This window comes from Sminthopsis crassicaudata, chromosome 4 (genome assembly GCF_048593235.1).
Source record: "Sminthopsis crassicaudata isolate SCR6 chromosome 4, ASM4859323v1, whole genome shotgun sequence".
NCBI classification, from domain to species: domain Eukaryota; kingdom Metazoa; phylum Chordata; class Mammalia; order Dasyuromorphia; family Dasyuridae; genus Sminthopsis; species Sminthopsis crassicaudata.
In genome coordinates, this window is record NC_133620.1 from 375,680,754 (window position 1) to 375,700,737 (window position 19,984).

The window sequence follows — 19,984 nt, forward strand, 5'->3', positions numbered from 1 at the left end:
CTTTCATTTGATTTTTAAAATCTTTTTTTGAGTTCTATGCAATTTTTCTAGGACATTAGCATTTCATGTTACTCTTTGGGGTAGAAGGTTTTTTTTTTGTTTTTTGTTTTTTGTTTTTTGTTTTTTTTTTGCTTTGTTTTGTGTAGCGAGCTGTCGTCTCCAGAAGCTGCCGGATCGCTCTCTGGGAAGAGATCTGCTGTGTCTACTACAATCTCTCAGACAGATTCTTCTTCCTGTAATGAACCGTTGTCTCCAGGCAGTTGCTGTTAACTCTTGTCCTTAGAAGTGACTTCCCTTCCTGCAGAGAGCCCCGTCAGGCCTGATGTAATGCAGAGAGTCTCCTCTTTCTCTGAGAGTCCTCTTCTTTTATTCTCCCAGAGAATGGGCGTGGGATAATGCAAGGGCTTCTGGGAAGAACCACCCCAGCCAATGAGCTTGCCCCCTCTATCAAGTCAACCTGAGTTCTCACCTTGTAATTGTCCAGAAAACCTGAATTCTCACCTTGTCACTGTCCAGACAACCTCAGTTCTCACTTAGTAATCCTAACATCTCCCCTTTTCTTTTGATTTAGAACATAGGACAGTCATGACCTTGAAACATAAATCCATCAATATGGGAAGTATTACAGATAATTACATAAATGACCTTGAAACATAAATCCATCAATATGGGAAGTATTACAGATAATTACATAAATTACATAAGCATATAGTAACATAGTAACATAACACATGCTAGAAGTATATAACATAATCAAATAATCATAAATTGAAAATTTATAAATGTCCATAAGTCCATTGTCCATTATTCTCATCTTGTGTGAGGAAGTCCAATGATTCCTGCTGGTTTTTAAAGTTCTTTAACAGTCTTCTTATTATCCATGCTCTTTCAGTGTCAGATGTTTCTTAGTTTTTCTCCTTTATTTTGAGGTTTTTCTCTTTTTTTGTCTCTCTCTGATGGACAAGGCGAATATGACTCGTTGACACCCATCTGATTCCTTCTCCTGCTGAAGAAATACAAGCAAACCCTCTCTCCCAGGCAGTTAATCTGTCTAATTTCCTTCTATTTACCACTTTCTAAATCTCTTCTCATCATCTGACAATTACATTGGAGTTGTTTGCACTGGGCACAGCCCTGTTGGTTTAAAAGGCCTGTATTCTCCCCAAGTGTAATCCATTTTTGCAATCTGATTGCCTTTTGACTGACTTATCAGGTAATCCCTTTCTGCCATTTGATTGCTTTTCTGCTGATTGATTAAATCAGAGTCCTGGCCTTCTAAAGGCTCTTTGGGTGTAACATCAGCTGCCATCATGCCCCAAGTCTTTTTTGCCTGGGGCCCTGGACCTGGGCTCCTCATCCCATTTCCCTGAATTATTCTACACTCTGATGCCCAATGGAGTCCTCTGTTGCATTTTGGACATGGGGTTTTAGGTCTTCTCTCACCCTGTTTCCTCACTGTATCTCCATACCTACACTGAGCTCTTAGATGTCCAATTTTTCCACATTGAAAACATCGCCGAGTTTCTCTAGAAGGCCTTTGCCAGGAGGGACCCTGTCTTTCCACATTCATCATTGTCCGGGTGTAAAAAGCATTTGTTCCCACTGTAGCACAGCGTCTTATGATCTCCTCTAAAGGAGCATCTTTGTCTAATCCCCATATAATTCTTTTGCAAATCTCATTGGCATTTTCCTTAGCCAGATGTCTGGTCATTATTTCTGTAGCTGAATTTTCTCCAATAGTTCTTTTGACAGCAGTTTGCAAACGTCCCACAAAATCTGCAAAAGGTTCATTGGGACCTTGCTGTATTTTAGTGAAAGCCTCTCCACGATCTTTCTGTCCAGGAAGGACACCCCAAGCTTTTATTGCAGCCTTAGCAATTTGCTCATATATTGTCATGGTATAATTAATCTGTTCCGAATTCTCTCCATACCGACCTTCACCAGCCAAGTGCTCAAAAGTGAATTGTGTGTTAACTCCTATTTCCAAATTGCATCTGACTTGAATTTTACATAATTCATGAAATTCCGCAAGCCATAATAAATTTTCTCCAGGTTCCAGGCATATCCTTGCTATGGATTTCCAATCATTCGGGGTTAGGACTTCATAAGACAAACCATCTAGTAACATTTTGACATAAGCTGATGTAGTCCCATAAAGGGTACAACCTTTTTTCAAATCCTTAATTTTATTCAAATCTAAAGGTGCATATCTTCTCATTTTATGACCTACAGAATCAATATTTTCAATCACAGGATATGCATGTATAAAATCACTTATATCCTGTCCTTCTCTCTTAGCTTTAACCAATGCTTTTTCTAATCTTGTCATAGGCTTAGGCTGCTTCACAGGCAATTCTGTTTGTGTTTCTGCCTCTTCCTCTCCTCCTTCTTGCTCCACCCATGAAGGGTTAATTGAGGGAGGAGATGGGAGGTGCTCCTGTTGCTCAGAATTGTACTTAACTTCATTGTTATCTGATTCATCCTTTTCACCTAGTTTAGTTGACACTTCCCCATTTTGCTCCTTCATCTCTTCCTTTAGAATAACATTGTTTAAAGCCAATTGGATTACATTGTATATATGAATTGTATCTTTTGAAATTGAGTTTGGCCTGGAATTGTAGTGTTCACCTAATTGCTTTCCTACTAATTCCCATTCATCTGGATCCAATTCTTCTTCCAGAGAAAAAGAAGGACATATAACCTTCACAGTTCTTAAAAGTTCAGTAATCTCCTCTAAAATTATAATCAATCCTTGGCTTTTCATAACCTTGATGATGCTCTCTAAACATTTTCCTTGAACAGAAGGTGTTTGCCCCATTTCAGCTATAAGAGATTCCTGGTTTAGTCCTTAACAAGTTCCTTATTTATCTATTAGCACGCTCACTTAATCTTTAACAAAGTTTCCTCGTTACTCACGGTTCTGGGTCAGAGAGACTGAGATCTAGATCGGAAGCTTTTCCACTGGAATCAGGACTGTGTCTGTCCCTGTTCGGGCGCCAAATTGCGAAGGTCTGGTCTAGCTCCTCTTGTCAGGATAAGCAAAAGTCCTTGCCCCACGTGTGGACGCCAAATGTAGCGAGCTGTCGTCTCCAGAAGCTGCCGGATCGCTCTCTGGGAAGAGATCTGCTGTGTCTACTACAATCTCTCAGACAGATTCTTCTTCCTGTAATGAACCGTTGTCTCCAGGCAGTTGCTGTTAACTCTTGTCCTTAGAAGTGACTTCCCTTCCTGCAGAGAGCCCCGTCAGGCCTGATGTAATGCAGAGAGTCTCCTCTTTCTCTGAGAGTCCTCTTCTTTTATTCTCCCAGAGAATGGGCGTGGATAATGCAAGGGCTTCTGGAAGAACCACCCCAGCCAATGAGCTTGCCCCCTCTATCAAGTCAACCTGAGTTCTCACCTTGTAATTGTCCAGAAAACCTGAATTCTCACCTTGTCACTGTCCAGACAACCTCAGTTCTCACTTAGTAATCCTAACAGTTTTGTTTTGTTTTTTTTTTTAATTTAATTTCCTTCTTTGAAATGAACCCTGGTCTTTCTTCTCTATTTACATCATATGTTTCTATGGTGAGATTCTTTCTTCTTTAAATGGGAAGTACCAGTGTAAACTCCTCTAATCATGAGGGATGCTTCACTTGAACAAGCCCTTCTGATCTAGAAGCCAAATTAGGATTTCTATCCTCCAGCAATTACTGGCAGCCAGAAACATTCTTCTGCACTCCCAGTGTGTGCTTCCCTGCAACACAACTGGACCTGGTGTTGATAATCAGTTCAGTCTCCCTCAGTCTTCCAGTACTCAGACCAGGATTCCACAAACAATGCAGGAGATGAAAATCTCTGTGGTTTCTTGCTAAGGCTCCAACCCAGCTGCCCAAGGTTCCTCACTTAATATTTCTGTGGAGTAGCCTAGAAGTAGTTGTGTTGTGCCACAGTTCCCTTTTAATATCCTGACCCAGTTTTCTAATTGTCCTATTCAGTTACTCTGCCTCAGGTTATAACCATTCCCTCTTAATGTTTGGTAGGATAAAGATCTTATATGTTAGACTTCAGGCTATAATCATTCCCTCTTAATGTTTGATGGGATAAAGGTCTTTATCCATTTTAGACATCATTAGAATTTCAGGAGCCTCTCCAGTACCTCCCTCCAATATGCCTGCCTCCATTATGTCATCATCATCCTAGGTTCTACCCTGCATTAGGTCATCCCCATCCAGGTACCTCCCCCATTATGTCATTGTTCTTGTTACCCTATAAAAGAATCTTGTTATGGGACATTCAAGGCTGTATTCTTTTGAGACAATAGTCTTATTCAACCCTGGGACCATTTGGAACTCCCCAGTGAGATGTTAGAAAATGAACAGGATTAGTCTCTGCCTTGGGCCTGAGTGGCTATGGATCTGAATTCTTGGCCTGGAGAGGCTGTATTCCCCTGGATTTTTTTTCTAGAGCCTCCAGGAAAGAGAGCAGTTTCCAGCCATGACAACCTGATGGTAGACACCCCCATTTCAGCCACAGAAAAGTAAGTCTGTCTGGGTACCTTTTGGGGTACCATTTGGTTAAGTCTTAAGATATGTTTTGTTCTGTATGCTAGCATCTGGAATCTCAGAAGCAAGTCAATATATCTGTAGTTTGACCAAATCTAGAAACAACAACAACAACAACAACAACAACAACAACAACAACAAATCTAACAAAGAAAAGTTAGAACAGTCTGAGAAAGTCTGGTTCACAAGGACCAGATGTGGCCTCTCATTAGTAGCTAACTATTTGCAACTATGTCCAAAAGGCTATAAAACCATATATAGCCTTTGATCCAACAATATCATTACTAAACCTGTCCCAAAGAGATTTATTTAAAGGGAAAGGATATATATATGTATATATATATATGTATATATATATATATACATACATATATATATATACATATATATATACATATATATATATATATGTATATGTATATATAGAGGCAAAAAATTAGAAATTGAGAGGATTCCCACCAATTGGGAAATGGCTGAACATGCTGTAGAATGATTGCAATATAATATTATTGTATTATGAGAAATTATGAGTAGGATGATTTCAGAAAAAAAATTGGAAAGACACATTAATTGATGAAAAGTGAAGTGAGAAAAATAGAAAAATGTACATAATGACAGCAATTTTGGATGATGATCATCAATGACTTAGCTATTCACAGCAATACAATGGCCCAAGACATGTATAAGGATTCATGATAAAAACTCTAGAGAAAGAACTAATAGATTCTGAATACAGAATAAAACATACATTTAAATATATATAAAATGATCTTTCTTTCACAACATGACTAATATGGAAATATGTTTTGCATGACCACACATACAAGTTATATTAAATTGCTTTTTGTTTCTCTGTTTTTTGAGTCAATATGAGGTAAGTTGCTTTCTCAGGATCACACAGCTAGTAAGTTTACCTACTCAATGAGGAGGGATAGAGAGAGGTAGAAAATTAGAAATTCAATTTTTTAAAAATGAATGATAAATTTGTTTTTACATATAATCAGAAGAGGTAACATATTTTTAAAATAAAAAAAATGGACAATTTCAGATAAACAAATACAGAGGGATGTGAGCAGAATTAGGAGAGCAATTTATGCAACAAAAAGCACAATATAGAGAAAAAGTTTTGAGCATTAATCAGCTCAATAAGAAATCATGAATCTAAAAGGATGAAGATAAAACATATTACTTACTATTTGCCAGAGAGGCAGTGAACTTGAAAAGAAAAAAAAAACTATTACAAATTAATTTTTGAATGTGACCAATGTGGGAACTTGTTTTGCTAACTTATACATATGAAGGCTTAATGTTTCCTGTCAGAAAGATTGGAAAACACAAGAATAAATGAATGTTTCCTTAATACAGTATGCAATATCTAACAACAAGAAATGGCAGGAATTTCATTGTCATCTATTCTATATGACATAATATTAGAAATGCTAGCCACAGCACAAGAAGCAATAAGGGGGAAAAAAAGCAAAGGGAGGAATAAGCTCAGGCAAAAAAGAATTATGATTATCACTTTTTGCAGATGATGTGATGGTTTACCTACAGAATCCAGGAGTCATCTAAAATTAATTGAAATAGTAAATAATTTTATCTAAGTGTCATGATATAATATATATATATATATATATAATATATTATATATATAATATATTATATATATAATATATATAATATATATAATATATATAATATATATAATATATATAATATAATATATATATAATATATATAATATATAATATATATAATATATAATATATATATATATATATATTCACAGAACAGAGCATTCATGTATATAACCAACAATAAGAAGAAATAGAAACAGAAATTTCATTTAAATTCATTGTATACATGTATACATTATACAGTAATCTGTTGTCTCCCTACCAAAGACACAGAAACTATATGGATACAATAATAGAATAGAACTCAAGAAAGTAAAGGAATATTCAATTTTTGAAGAAATATTAATTACCCATGGGAAGTTTGAGGGAACATCATAAAATTTATAGTACTATCTAAATTAACCATCCTCATAAATGCAAAAAACTAGTGAGGGATTACTTTTAAAGCCATAAATAATAATACTAAAATTCACTTAGCGAAATAAAAGGTCAAGAATTTTCAAGAGAAATAGTGCCAAAAAAAAAGTGGGAATGAAAGGGGCATAGCAGTATTAATCTCAAAAATATGCTGCAAAGAACAGTAATCATAAAATTGGTTTGATTTGCAAACCTGGCATACAGAAGCAATCAAAACTAGTAGCTTATTACCTTCTAAATTGTTTAGAATTTAGTTATTTAGTCCCTATTAATTTTAATTGTTTTCTTTCTGGATCTTTATTGAATGCAATTTTATTACATCATCATCATTAAAGAATGTTTTAATATTTCTGTTTTTCTGTATTTGCTCTTGAAATTTTATGCCCTACTACATAACCACTTTTTATAAAATTATCATTAACAGCTGATAAATAAGTATACTTTTTTATTCCCATTCAATAATCACTGGGGATCTATATCTACTATTTCTACAATTATGTTTTTCTTTTGAGTTGAAATTATTTCTGCATTAAATTGTACGTGTAATTGAATATTCACTTCCATAATATCTAAAATTGTATAACAGTAGTTGCTATCATTTTCACATATCTATAGTTAGTTTTCCATAAGAGTTATGCCTGTAATGATAATGATTTTCAAGGATAACTTTAATTATATTTATGAAATAATATTTGCCCTGAGCCTGCATTCCACATGTTTCACTGGAGAGTTAAAATATAATAAGATCTAAAAAGACCATGCTAAGATCTTTTTGAGCCTAGTAGAGGATTACATGGTTGAATATATTTCTTTCCATAGTAGTTCTATTAATATGTAGTGCATCTTTCCTTATACTTAATCTTCATTACAGTGAAAACCTGGAAAATGAAATTCCTACACAGATTTGAGTTACAGGACATAAACTATGGCTATGATTATATCTCTATAAGATTCCATAATGTTTAAATTTTATGTTTTTAGAGGGAAACTCTCTCCAGCTTATCGCATTCTAAATGGATACCCAGACAACCTTGTTCCTGAAACTGTAAACCACAAAATTCAATAAAGGAATGTTGGTGTAAGTCACTGTCACCAGCTGGTCTTTTTCAGATTAATGTCTAGATGAATGTCTCTAGTGGACAAAAGATTCATATACAAAGTGTGCTACAACTACTGTGAGGTAAAAGCCCCAAGTAGGAAAGGCTTTCTTTTCTCCCTCAGTTAATGTGATCTTTAGGGATTCATTCTGACAATGAAACCATAAGTAATAAATGCAGATGAAAGTCGGGGGCAGGGCATGAGTATCAAAACCTCACCAATGAATATGGTCACCTTACTAATATAGGGTTTGCCATAGATGAGATGAATGATAAGTGCAATGTTACAAAAGTAGTGATGAACCCTGATGATGTTACAGAAGGGTAATCTTAAAACCAAATAACTACCAACCACTGAAGTCAGAAAGCTAGTCACACTACAAGTGGCTGCCATCAACTTGAAAATCCATTAGTTCACTAGGAATGGATAGCATAGAGGGAAACAGACACCATTGTTTTAGTCATAACCCTTCACAATCAACAACAGGCAGCTGGGGATGGCAAAGCCAAGAAAGAACATTTAGATAGCACAACTGATGATTGATGTTGTCCTAAATGTTTGGTCCTTAGGTAGAATGATAAAGGACACCTAAGAATACATAGGGGAATGAAGCCTGTGTGTATATACTGTTGTGATAATGGTGATGTTCCGCCAGGTACAAACAAGTAGAGTCAGAGAATGACAGCAAAGAAAACTATATTTCCTCATTATTTGAAAAGCCCAGAAAGAGCAATTCAGTGACCACAGTGAGGTTGTCTAAAAGAAGGTGCTTTGAGGGAATGATCTAGAGGGAGTAAGGTGAAGTATCACTGAGGAAAACTGGAGTTCATTCATTCCTTCTGAATGGTCTAGATAATTTTTTCTACCCTGGATTTCTTCAATAATTATATTCTTAGAATGGGAGGAAGGAAGGAAGATTAAAAGAGAGTGGCTTAGAAGTGAGGGTAACAAAACTCTATGGCAGAAATTATTTGTGTTCAGTTAGAAAGATTCTGGTCAACTTGGGGAGTATATTCACAAGAAATTGACCAAGATTCTGAGAAAGTTAAGTCATGCTATCAGAACATCAAAGGAAACAATCAAGGATGCTTTATCTTGAAAGGAGAAGGAGGCTTATTTATTATGCAGTATTTGAGGAGTCAGTATGTCTGGAACTTTAGAATATCTATTCTATGCTCCTATCATTCACAGGAATTCTTTTTCTAGTATTTCTAACTACTATTCTTCTAGTAATTCTAATCTATTAGATAGTAGCTATCTAATCTTTTAACATTTCCAGGGATCAGCATTTCAATACTTCATTTAACTTCTAAAGTAGCCCATTCAAATTTTCACAGCTCTACAAAATTATTTAGTTATTTCTTAACTATTCTAAATTTTTTTTTTATTATTTATAAAAGTGTGTGCTTTTTCCTATCTCTGTCAAATGTTTGGGTATCTGATTTTTAAATCAAGTCCTTAAATCTCCTGCTTCATAGGAAACACATTTGCCATTTATTTTTAGCACACCACAGATTTGTGAAATTATTCTCATCTATTGCCTTTATGTTAGTATTCCACAACACAAGAAAACAGAGCCAAATGCAACTTCAGTATATTTTCCTTTGTTCAATCATTGATGAAAATATTCATTTTCATCCATCTCTGTGGGAATCCCTAGGGAGCCTCACTCTTCCTACTTCTTCAGGGTAAGAGCCTGTTAAATCCTAAGTACTGTTTCCTATTTTCAGTTACATTATATTTCTGTCCCTCTCTGCTAAAGAGCTGAACAATGGCCTTGTAGTAGAAGTAGAATTAGAATTGGGTTTTGAAAAATAGTGGAATTTTCACAGAGAGAGATATAGGGAAGTGACATATTCCATGAATAGAATGATTTACAGGTACAAAAGGGCAGTTTGGAGGACAATAGCTTAAGATGTATAATGAATTAAGTTCATTATGCTAATATAATATTTTTCAAGAATTAGCAGAGCTATAAAATGGAAGACAGGTTAAACTTTTCTTAATTTGTTTTAGAGGGTATAAGTAGGTAAAATGGATGAAAATGGAAAAGAGGCAGATTAAATCAATATAATAAATAATAAAAAAAAACTTTCTCAACAATTAGGAATACAATCATAGTGTAATGGATTGCTTCAGTAGGCATTGCATTTATATGTTCTAGAGAGTAGAGTCAAGATAGTGACAGGGACTCTCTTCAGCTCTCTCCCAAACACTTCCAAATATAAAAAGTAAACTTTGTTTTCAGCAGTTCATGGAACCTATATAAAAACTGACCATATATTAGGACATAAGGACCTGAAATTCAAATGCAGAAAGGCAGAAATAGTACATGCATCCTTTTCAGATCACGATACAATAAAAAGTACATCCAATAAAAAGCCAAGGGAAAATAGACCAAAAAATAATTGGAGACAAAATAATCTCATTTTAAAGAATGATTGTGTGAAACAGCAAATCATAGACACAATTAATAATTTCTCCCAAGAGAATGACAATAATGAGATGTCATACCAAAATGTGTGGGATGCGGCCAAAGAAGTAATAAGGAGAAATTTTATATCTCGAGAGATATACTTGCATAAAATAAAAAAAATAAAAATCAATGAATTAGGATTGCAACTATAAAAGCTAGAAAATGAACAAATTAAACCCCCCTAGTCAAACACTAAACTTGAAATTCTAAAAACAAATGGAGGAATTAATAAAATAGAAAGTAAAAACAAAAAAAAACAAAAAACAAAAAAAACAAAAAAACCTATTGAATTAATAAATAAAACTGGCTCTATGGAAAAAAAAAACAAAATAGATAAATCCTTAGTAAATGTGATTAGAAAAAAGAAAGAGGAAAATCAAATTGTTAGTCTTAAAAATGAAGAGGGAGAACTTGCCACTAATGAAGAGGAAATTAGAGCAATAATTAGGAGTTATTTTGCCCAACTTTATGTCAATAAATTTGACAACTTAAATGAAATGGATGAATACCTTCAAAAAATATAGCTTGCCCAGATTAACAGAGAAAGAAGTAAATTGGTTAAATAGTTGCATTTTAGAAAAAGAAATAGAACAAGCCATTAATCAACTCCCCTAAAAAAATCCTACCAAACATTTAAAGAATAATTAACTCCAATGCTATATAAACTATTTTAAAAAAATTAGGGATGGAAGGAGTCTTTCCAAATTCCTTTTATGAAACTGACATGGTACTGATACCTAAACCAGGTAGGTTAAAAACAGAGAAAGGATATTATAGACCAAGCCCCCAAATGAATATTGATGCAAAAATCTTAAATAAAATATTAGCAAAAAGATTACAGAAAATCATCCCCAGGATAATACACCATGACCAAATAGGAGTTATACCAGAAATGCAGAGCTGGTTCAATATTAGGAAAACTATTAGCATAATTGACTTTATCAATAACTAAATTAACAAAAACCATATGATTACCTCAATAGATGCAGAAAAAGCATTTGATAAAATCCAATATCAATTCCTAATAAAATAAATGAACTTTTCCTTAAAATAGTCAGTAGCATCTATTTAAAACCATCAGTAAGCATCATATGTAATGGGGACAAACTGGAACCATTCCCAATAAGATCAGGAATGAAACAAAGTGGCCCACTATCACCATTACTATTCAATAATATATTAGAAATGCTAGCTTTGGCAATAAGAGTTGAGAAACAGATTAAAGGAATCAGAGTAGGTCATGAGAAAACCAAATTATCACTCTTTGCAGATGATATGATGGTATACTTAGAGAACCCCAGAGTTTCTACTAAAAAAGCTATTAAAAATAATCCACAACTTTAGCAAAGTTGCAGAATACAAAATAAATCTGCATAAATCCTCAGCATTTGTTTACATCACCAACAAAATCCAACAGCAAGACATACAAAGAGAAATTCCATTTAAAATAACTGTAGATAGTATAAAATATTTGGGAATCTATCTGCCAAAGGAAAGTCAGGAATTATGTGAGCAAAACTACAAAACACTTTCTACACAAATAACATCAGATCTAAACAATTGGAAAAGTTAAGTGCTCTTAGATAGGCCAAGCGAATATAATTAAGATGACAATACTATCTAAACTAATTCTATTTATTTAGTGCTAGACCAATCAGACTCCCAAGAAACTACTTTAATGACCTAGAAAAAAATAACAACAAAATTCTTATGGAAGAACAAAAGGTCGAGAATTTTGAGGGAACTAATGAAAAAAAAAATCAAATGAAGGTGGCCTAGCTGTACCTTATCTAAAACTATTTTATAATGCAGAGGTCATCAAAATCATTTGGTATTGGCTAATAAATAGACTGGTTGATGACTGGAATAGGTTAGGTTCACAGGACAAAATAGTCAATAACTTTAATAATCTAGTGTTTGACAAACCCAAAGCCCCTAGCTTCTGGGATAAGAATTCAATGTTTGACAAAAACTGCTGGGAAAACTTGAAACTTGTATGGCAGAAACTAGGCATGGACCCACTCTTAACACCATACACCAAGATAAGATCAAAATGGGTTCATGATTTAAGCATAAAGAATGACATTATAAATAAATTAGAGGAATATAGGATAGTTTAACTCTCAGACAAGCCTGACTTTAAGTGATTTCAAAGCAAGTAAGGAAAATACCAACTTTTAAGTCATTCTCCCTCTTGATATATAATTAAAGAAATTAGTATCTTCTTGAGGGCCCTCCTCTACACCCCAATATGTGTCCACAGTTTTATCACCATGATTTTTAACTCTAATATCCATCTCTCAGATCATAATCTCCTTTCCTTCCATTTTTCTCACTGCCTCACTACCCCTTCATTTTTTGTTATCCTTACATTAGTCTCAGGTCCATTCTGCATGTTCTTTTAGTCATTATCCCTGCTCTACCTGACTTTCTTCCCTTCATAATCTTCATCTGAAACTTATTCAGTTTATGTCCAGTGTGTCCTTCATCATTGATTCTGTTCCCCAATTTCCCTTTTACTACACATACCCTGTCAATTCTAAACACTTTTTCATCCTACTAGCTGACTTCTATGTTCTTCATCTTGATTATTGAAAGGGGTCATACCACCAAATGGACGAAGTTCACTGGAAGTTACAAATTCATGTTATTGTGGGTTCTCTGTTAAGGGCAAGATGTGGGCAGGATTTTAAATTTGTTTATTAAAGCTTTTTATTTTCAAAACATGTGCATGTGTAAGTTTTTAACACTGATCCTCGCATAGCCTTATGTTCCAAGTTTTCCTCTCCTTCCCCCAACCCTGTCCCGGAGATGGCAGGTAATGCAATATATGTTATACATGTTTATGTATAAAAATATTATACTCATATATATGGATACCCTATGTTAAATTCAGTGTATGTAAACATATTTGTAGAATTATCCTGATTATGCTTATTTATTATAAGAAAATATTTGGGTTTCTTTTGGGAAATGGGGAGTAGAAGGAAAATATCAGAGAAGAATGGAATGTGTGACAAAGATGCCAAAAAAGAAGAAAGGGTCATCCATGAAACATCTTTTTAAATACATAAAATGATAGCAAAAAAAAGTTCAGAGGGGGGGACATAAACAGACAGGACAGCTTTGGAAAATCATGTTGAATTTCTTATATACTTTCTTTTTTCTGCTCTTAATTTAGTGTAATTTTTATAATAGCTTTTTATTTTTCAAAATACATGCAAAGATAATTTTCAATATTCACCCCTTCAAAATGTGTTCCAAATTTTCCACCTCTCTAGAAGCAAGTAATCCAATATGGGAAAACATGTGCAGTTTTTCTAAACATATTTTCATATTTATCATGCTACAAATGAAAAAAATCAGATCAAAATGGGTGGGGGGGAATGAGAAAGAAAAAAGCAAGTAAGCAAATAATAAAAAGGTGAAAATACTATTTGAGATCCAATTCAGTCTCCATAGTCCTCTTACTAGATGCGACAGATCTCTCCATCACAAGTCTATTGGAATTGGCCTGAATCATCTCATTGTTGAAGAGTCAATTACATCACAGTTAATCATCACATCTTATACACTTTCTTTTTAAAAATCTTAGATACTTTCTAAACTAAAAGCTATGTAATAGAAATTCATAATCTTATAGATAATTTTTTCTCTCCTTTGTAAATGGGATTGTTAGTTGATTTTTGTTAAAGCCACAATAATAAAAGAAATAAAAATTTATCATAAAAAGAAAAGAAATCATCAGGGAAAACTGCCCTGATATTCTGGAATCGGAGGATAAAACAGAAATTGAAAGAATTTAACAGTCACCTCCTACAAGAGTTCCCAACATAAAACTCCCCAGAATATTATAACCAATTTCTAGAGCTTCCAATCAAGCAGAAAATATTGCAAGCATCCAGAATCATTTCAAGTATCTTGGAGCTACAGTCAGGATAATACAATATTTATAAGCTTCTACCTTAAAGGATTAGAGATCTTGGAACAGGATGTTCTGGAGGGCCAAGGAGCTAATGTTGTAATCAAGAATTACCTATCCAGCAAAATTGAATATAATCTTTCAAGGGAAAAGGTGAAAATTCAATGAAATAAAGAATTTTCAAGCATTCTTCATGAAAAGACCTAAGATGAATAGAAAAGTTTACTTTCAAATGCAAGACTGAAGAGAAACATAAAGATAATCAGGAAAGATGCATGATAAGGAATTTAATAATGTTAGACTATTTGCATTCCTACATGGGAAGATGATATATTGTAACTCATAAGAATTTTGTCATTATTAGCAGTTGGAAGGAGTATATATATATATATATATATATATACATATATATACACATATATATATATGTATATATATATGTATATATATATATATATATATATATGTGTGTGTGTGTGTGTGTGTGTGTGTGTGTGTATATATATATAGATAGATAGATAGATATACAGAGAGAGAGAGAGAGCACAATGTTAATTGAATATGAAGAGATGACATCTAAAAATAATTAAGGAGTGAGAGAGAAATGCATTGGGAGAAAGGGAGAAATAGAATGGATCAAATTACTGCACATAAAAGAGGCAAGAAAAAGCTTTCACAATGGAGGGGAAGAGGGAAAAAAGTATAGGGAAGTGAGTGAGTCTTACCCTCATCTGAATTGGTTCAAAAGAAGGGATAGCATAAATACTCAGTGGGGTGTAGAAATCTATCTTATCCTACAGGATAATAAGAGGGGAAGGGTTATATACTCTTTGACCAAGAAATACCACTACTAGGTCTGCATCACAAAGAAGTTTGAAAAGAAGGAAAAGGATTTATGTGTACAAAAATATTTCTAGCAGTTCTTTTAGTGGTGGCAATGAATTAGACAGTAAGGAGCTGTCCATCAATTGAGAAATGGCTAAGCAAGTTTTTAAATATGATTGTGATGAAACACTAATTTCCTTTAAAAAATGATGAACAGGATTCTCAGCAATGCAATGATCTAAGACAATTTTGTAGGACTTGTGATTAAAGATGTTATTTATCTCTAGAGAAAAAACTGATAGAATTTCTTTCCTTTCTTTATTTTTCTTGGATTTTTAGTCTCTTTTCTTTCACAGAATAACTTAGATGAAATGTGTTTTACATCACCACATATGTGTAACCTATTTTAAAGTCCTTGCCCTTTCAAACAGGGGAAAGGGAGAGAAAGAATTTTGAACTAAAATTTTGAAAATAAAAGTTAAAATTGTTTTTACCTGTTATTTAGAAAAATATTAAATAAGAAAAGCATTGTTTTTAACTATTTTTTTTATCACACTAATTCCCATACCCTGATCAGTAATTGTCCCCATAACCCTGGGGAACCATTACCAACTAGGGTTCTTCCTTTCCTTAATTAGTGACTAAGATTCAATGGGGACAACCATGGTTAGGTAAATAAATGCCAAACTGGTGTCATCATATTGGGAAAAGAAGACACTAAGAAGAATTTCTTGGCTTTCTTTCATAGGTTTCTTTGGTTCTCACTAGGGAACTGGCTCTTACTGAGTATTATGTGTGAAGACAACAAAAAGTCTTTGCCAATTCCCTCTGTGAGATTTATCTGTTTTCTGGTTCTTAATTTCTTAAATTATGAAATTCTAAATCAACCTGGATAATCTCCCTCTCCATCTCACCTAGAGAATAGGGCACTAAAGTTGGAATCAGGATGACCTAAGATCTAATCCCACCTTTAGCTTTAACAAACTTGGTGACTCCTAGTCTCTGAAATTGTAAAATTAGAAGGTTGACTTCTGTGGCATCAAAGGTCCCTTCACCTTCCAAATATATCACCTATTATTTTCAGAACTGTTTAGAACTAGCGAAACAAAGCCTGCAAAGATAGCAATAATGGGCAACTGGGCAGCAGAGAGAATTGGAGCATCATCTAAGACCAGTTTGCAAAATGATACTTACAATTGTTCAGTTAGGTTTTTTTTTCTCCCAGCTTCAGGGAGCTCATATATTTTTATGTGGAAGGTCATGAAGGAAAAGGGAAATCTTCTGTAGGAAATTAGGTAGATAGGTGGCAACAGACAGATTTCCAAAAAGGGTTCAAACCACTCTCCTATCTAACTGGTTTTCACAACCTCAACTTTAACTTCATCTCAGTTCATTTCAGAAAAACTATAGTGATAGGCAGGAGAGGTAGAGGCATTACATCCAGGGATGACATTCAAGGGCCACAGATATACTCATGAAAAGCTAAAGTTTGCCTTTCAAGGGAAGACTCTTCAGGAAGGAAGAACTTTAATATTATTGAACCTAATGATTTGAACCAGTAAAAGTATAGTAACTCTGTACAACTAGAATCAAATGATGTGTGCAATCAGTAAAAGCACTGTATTGTGGAAGACATAGTATTAGATTTGGATCCGAAAACTTAAAGTCCAAACTTTGAAAATCACTAGCTTGTTTGACCCTAAGTTAGCCACTTAAATCTTCAAATTTCTCAATCCCAAAATGTGAATAATAGTAATATACTATCTATCTCAAAATAAATTCTCTGTAATGAAAACAATTTAGGTATGTTTTATTTTATCATTACATAAATGTAACTTATTATGAGCTTTATTCTTATCATCAAGATAAACCTTTCCACTTTTTGGCAACTCTGTTAGGAAGACCCCTTAAGGCAACACTTTTTATCTTTGTAATATTCTTCCTAAAATTTGGGCAGCTAGATGGTACAATGAATGGAACACTGAGTTAGAAATATTCACCTTCATTTTCCTAAGTTCAAATCTGGTTTTAGACACTTACTACTTGTGTATTCCTGAGCAAACTATTTAATCAATGCTGAAAGTTTTCTCATTTGTAAAATGATCTGGAGAAGGAAACAGAAAACTATTTCAATATCTTTGCTGAAAAAAACCAAATATGGTCAAAAAGGCTAAGACACAAGTAATCATCAACAATCTTAAGTGAATTGCCCAAGATTATACAATTAAAAAGTCTCTGAGGTCAGATTTGAATTCACAAAGATGAATCTTCCTAAGTCTAGACCCAGAACTATATCCACTATACCATTTAGCTGTCTTTATATTCCTACATAGATAAATGGATCTAGTACAATATATGTTTATAAGTATACATATGTATATATTAATGTTTCGCTAGACAAATCACTGTCTAGCAACTTTCCTCACATCTTGGATTTGTGAAGGTGACTTTTTTGAAGCCAAGTATATGATTTTACATTTATATTAAATTTCAGATTCTTTAAGTTAGTCCATCAATGTACCCTGTAAAGATTTTTATGGCTCATTGTGTCCATACTTCCTCTTGGCTTTGTGTAATCTGTAAATTTGATGAGTTTGCCAAATACCTTTTTATCATAATCACTGATAAAATTGCATAGTCAAAACACCAAGGAAAAATCCCAGGAGGCATTCTCTAGGTCCCTTTCAAGTTATCATCAATCCATTAGTGACTATTCTAGGTACATAATTTGACAAATTTCCAGTTCACCTAACTGTACTATTATCTAGCTCACATTTATTCATCTTTTTCACAAACATAATTATGATAAACTTTGTCATACATTTTCTGGGGAAAAAAAATTAATTTAGCTCTAATATACTTTTCTAGTAACTTTTCAGGAAAAAAGTTGGTTTTGCATAAATGGTTTTTGTATGCCTATATGTATATTTCATTATGTGTTCATGTTATACACATGTGACATATACATATATGTCATTTTGCGTGAATAAAATTATATTTTCCAAATATCCAGGAACCTCTTCAAAATACATTCCTTGAAAATAGTTAACAAGCCAAACTGTCAGGGGGCAGAGAAGACACGTCATTCTAAGCTCCCCTTCTATCCTCACTACTAATTACCAAATTCAGCCTCAGAAATAGTGCTTGACTGGTAAAATCCATGAATACTGGGAGTACAACAAATTACCAGCCAAAGGTAATCTGGAAGATTGCCAGGAAAGGTTTATCCTGATCAGTGGGAGCAGACCAGTGCAGGCAAGGAGGCAGAACAGAGGTTACTATACAGAGTAGACTGGAGGCAGGGTGTGGTCTCCACGGGTGGAGAATTTTCAGGGAGGACCCTACCACAGGTTGGCTGCTCTGCTTTGGTTGCAAAGAAGTAGATCAGCAGAGAAGTTACACAAATGCCAAAGGTAGAGTACACTCCAAAAAAATGCCAGAATCTAACAGGACCTGGCTACACCCACCCAGATTCAGAAGTGACTAAGCATAGACCAGAGCACAGCTGTGCAGATGCATTCTGCAGCATGGGGCTTTTTCCCAGAGCAGACATACTTCTGCACACCAAGGGGCTCTTCCTGGGGCAGTAGAACTTCTGCAGCATGACTGTGCTTCCAGAGCAGAGACACTTGTGCTGAGGGACTCTTCTCAGGGCACTTCCACAGCTCAGCTGCTCTTTGCAGCCCATTTGCAGGACAGCTACTGTCCATCAATCTATCCCTGTCTGTACAGGAAGCTGGTAAACTCCTTGCCCTGAAGGCAGACCCTAAGGACTTTAAAAAAAATGAATAAAAAAGCCAAGCCAACATGAACCTTCAATAGCTTTTATACAGAAAGAGAGCAGATTTTCAACCCCAAGGAGACTAATAGCAGACAGTCTCCAGACAAAAGCCCAAAGGGGGATGTAACCTGGTCCCCATCACACAAGGCTCTCCTAGAAGAAATTATAAAAAAAATCTTAAAAGAGAACTAGAAGAAAATTGGGGGAAAGAAAGAGAAGCTATGCAAGAGAGTACAGAAAAGGCTTATAATTCACTTAAAGAAAAGTTTGATAAAGTGGAAAAAGAAAAAAATTCCTGAAATGTGAATTGGAAAAGGTAAGGAACATCCAGAGAGTGTGGGGAAACAGAATTGTGAATTGTAAAAGATAAAGAATTCCCAGGAAAAATAGGATTTGTGAATAGCATTTCCAATCCCTCATTTTTTGTCTACTTACATTTTTGATTTCCTTCTCATGTTAATTTCACCTTATTTCTAAGTCTGATTCTTCTTGTATGGATATATACACATATATTGTATTTAACATATACTTTAACACATTTAACATGCCTTGTACCTGCCATCTGGGGGGATGGGGTAGGGGGAAGTAGGGGAAAAGTTGAAACAGAAGGTTTTGCAAGGGTTAATGCTGAAAAATTACCCATGCATATATCTTGTAAATAAAATGCTATAATAATAATAAATAATAATAATAATTAAGGAAACATGCTTGATAGGGTGACTGAAAACAAGAACACAAAAGTTGCCATTTTTGTAGCTTGGAGATTACTGACACTGATTGATGTTTTTTATCAAAGAAAGAAAGAAAGAAAGAAAGAAAAGAAGAAAGAAAGGAAAAAAAAACTGCATAGAAAAAAAGGTTAGTTCCTTGCTTTCATGGAACTCAGAATTTATGGAATTCTTCTTTGAGGAGGTTGGGGATTGAGGAAAAGCCAAAATTATGATTCGTTTCATTGACATATGAAGCTCCCCATAAGAAAACTTATTCTAGGAGTACATTTTTACCAAGATTTATAATCTTTAAAAATTGTTTGAGTCTCAGAAAAGTTCAGTAAGTTTTTTAGTATTGAATGAGTATAATGCTAGCTCTAAGACTGACTCTATATTTTCTATATACATTGATTCTACTTGGAGGTAAAATAAATGTATATACCAAGGAAAATCAAAGTAGTTTTGGCAGAAATAATCCATTAACAACCACGGGGAGGAGAAGGGAGGAAGAAATCAGGAAGCATTTTTATCTAGAAAACAATCCCTGAATTGATTTTTGAAAGATCTTAAGGATTCC

The 19,984-nt window shown here is 34.2% G+C and overlaps 1 long non-coding RNA gene across 1 annotated transcript in view; it reads left to right on the forward strand.

Moving 5' to 3' along the window:
- Positions 1-4,276: 4,276 nt before the first annotated feature.
- The window catches only part of LOC141541376 (uncharacterized), a 29,905-nt gene continuing 14,197 nt past the window's right edge, over positions 4,277-19,984 (forward strand). Inside the window, exon 1 of the long non-coding RNA XR_012481765.1 lies at positions 4,277-4,516. This is a non-coding gene — a long non-coding RNA (uncharacterized LOC141541376). The remainder of the gene's footprint in view (positions 4,517-19,984) is intronic.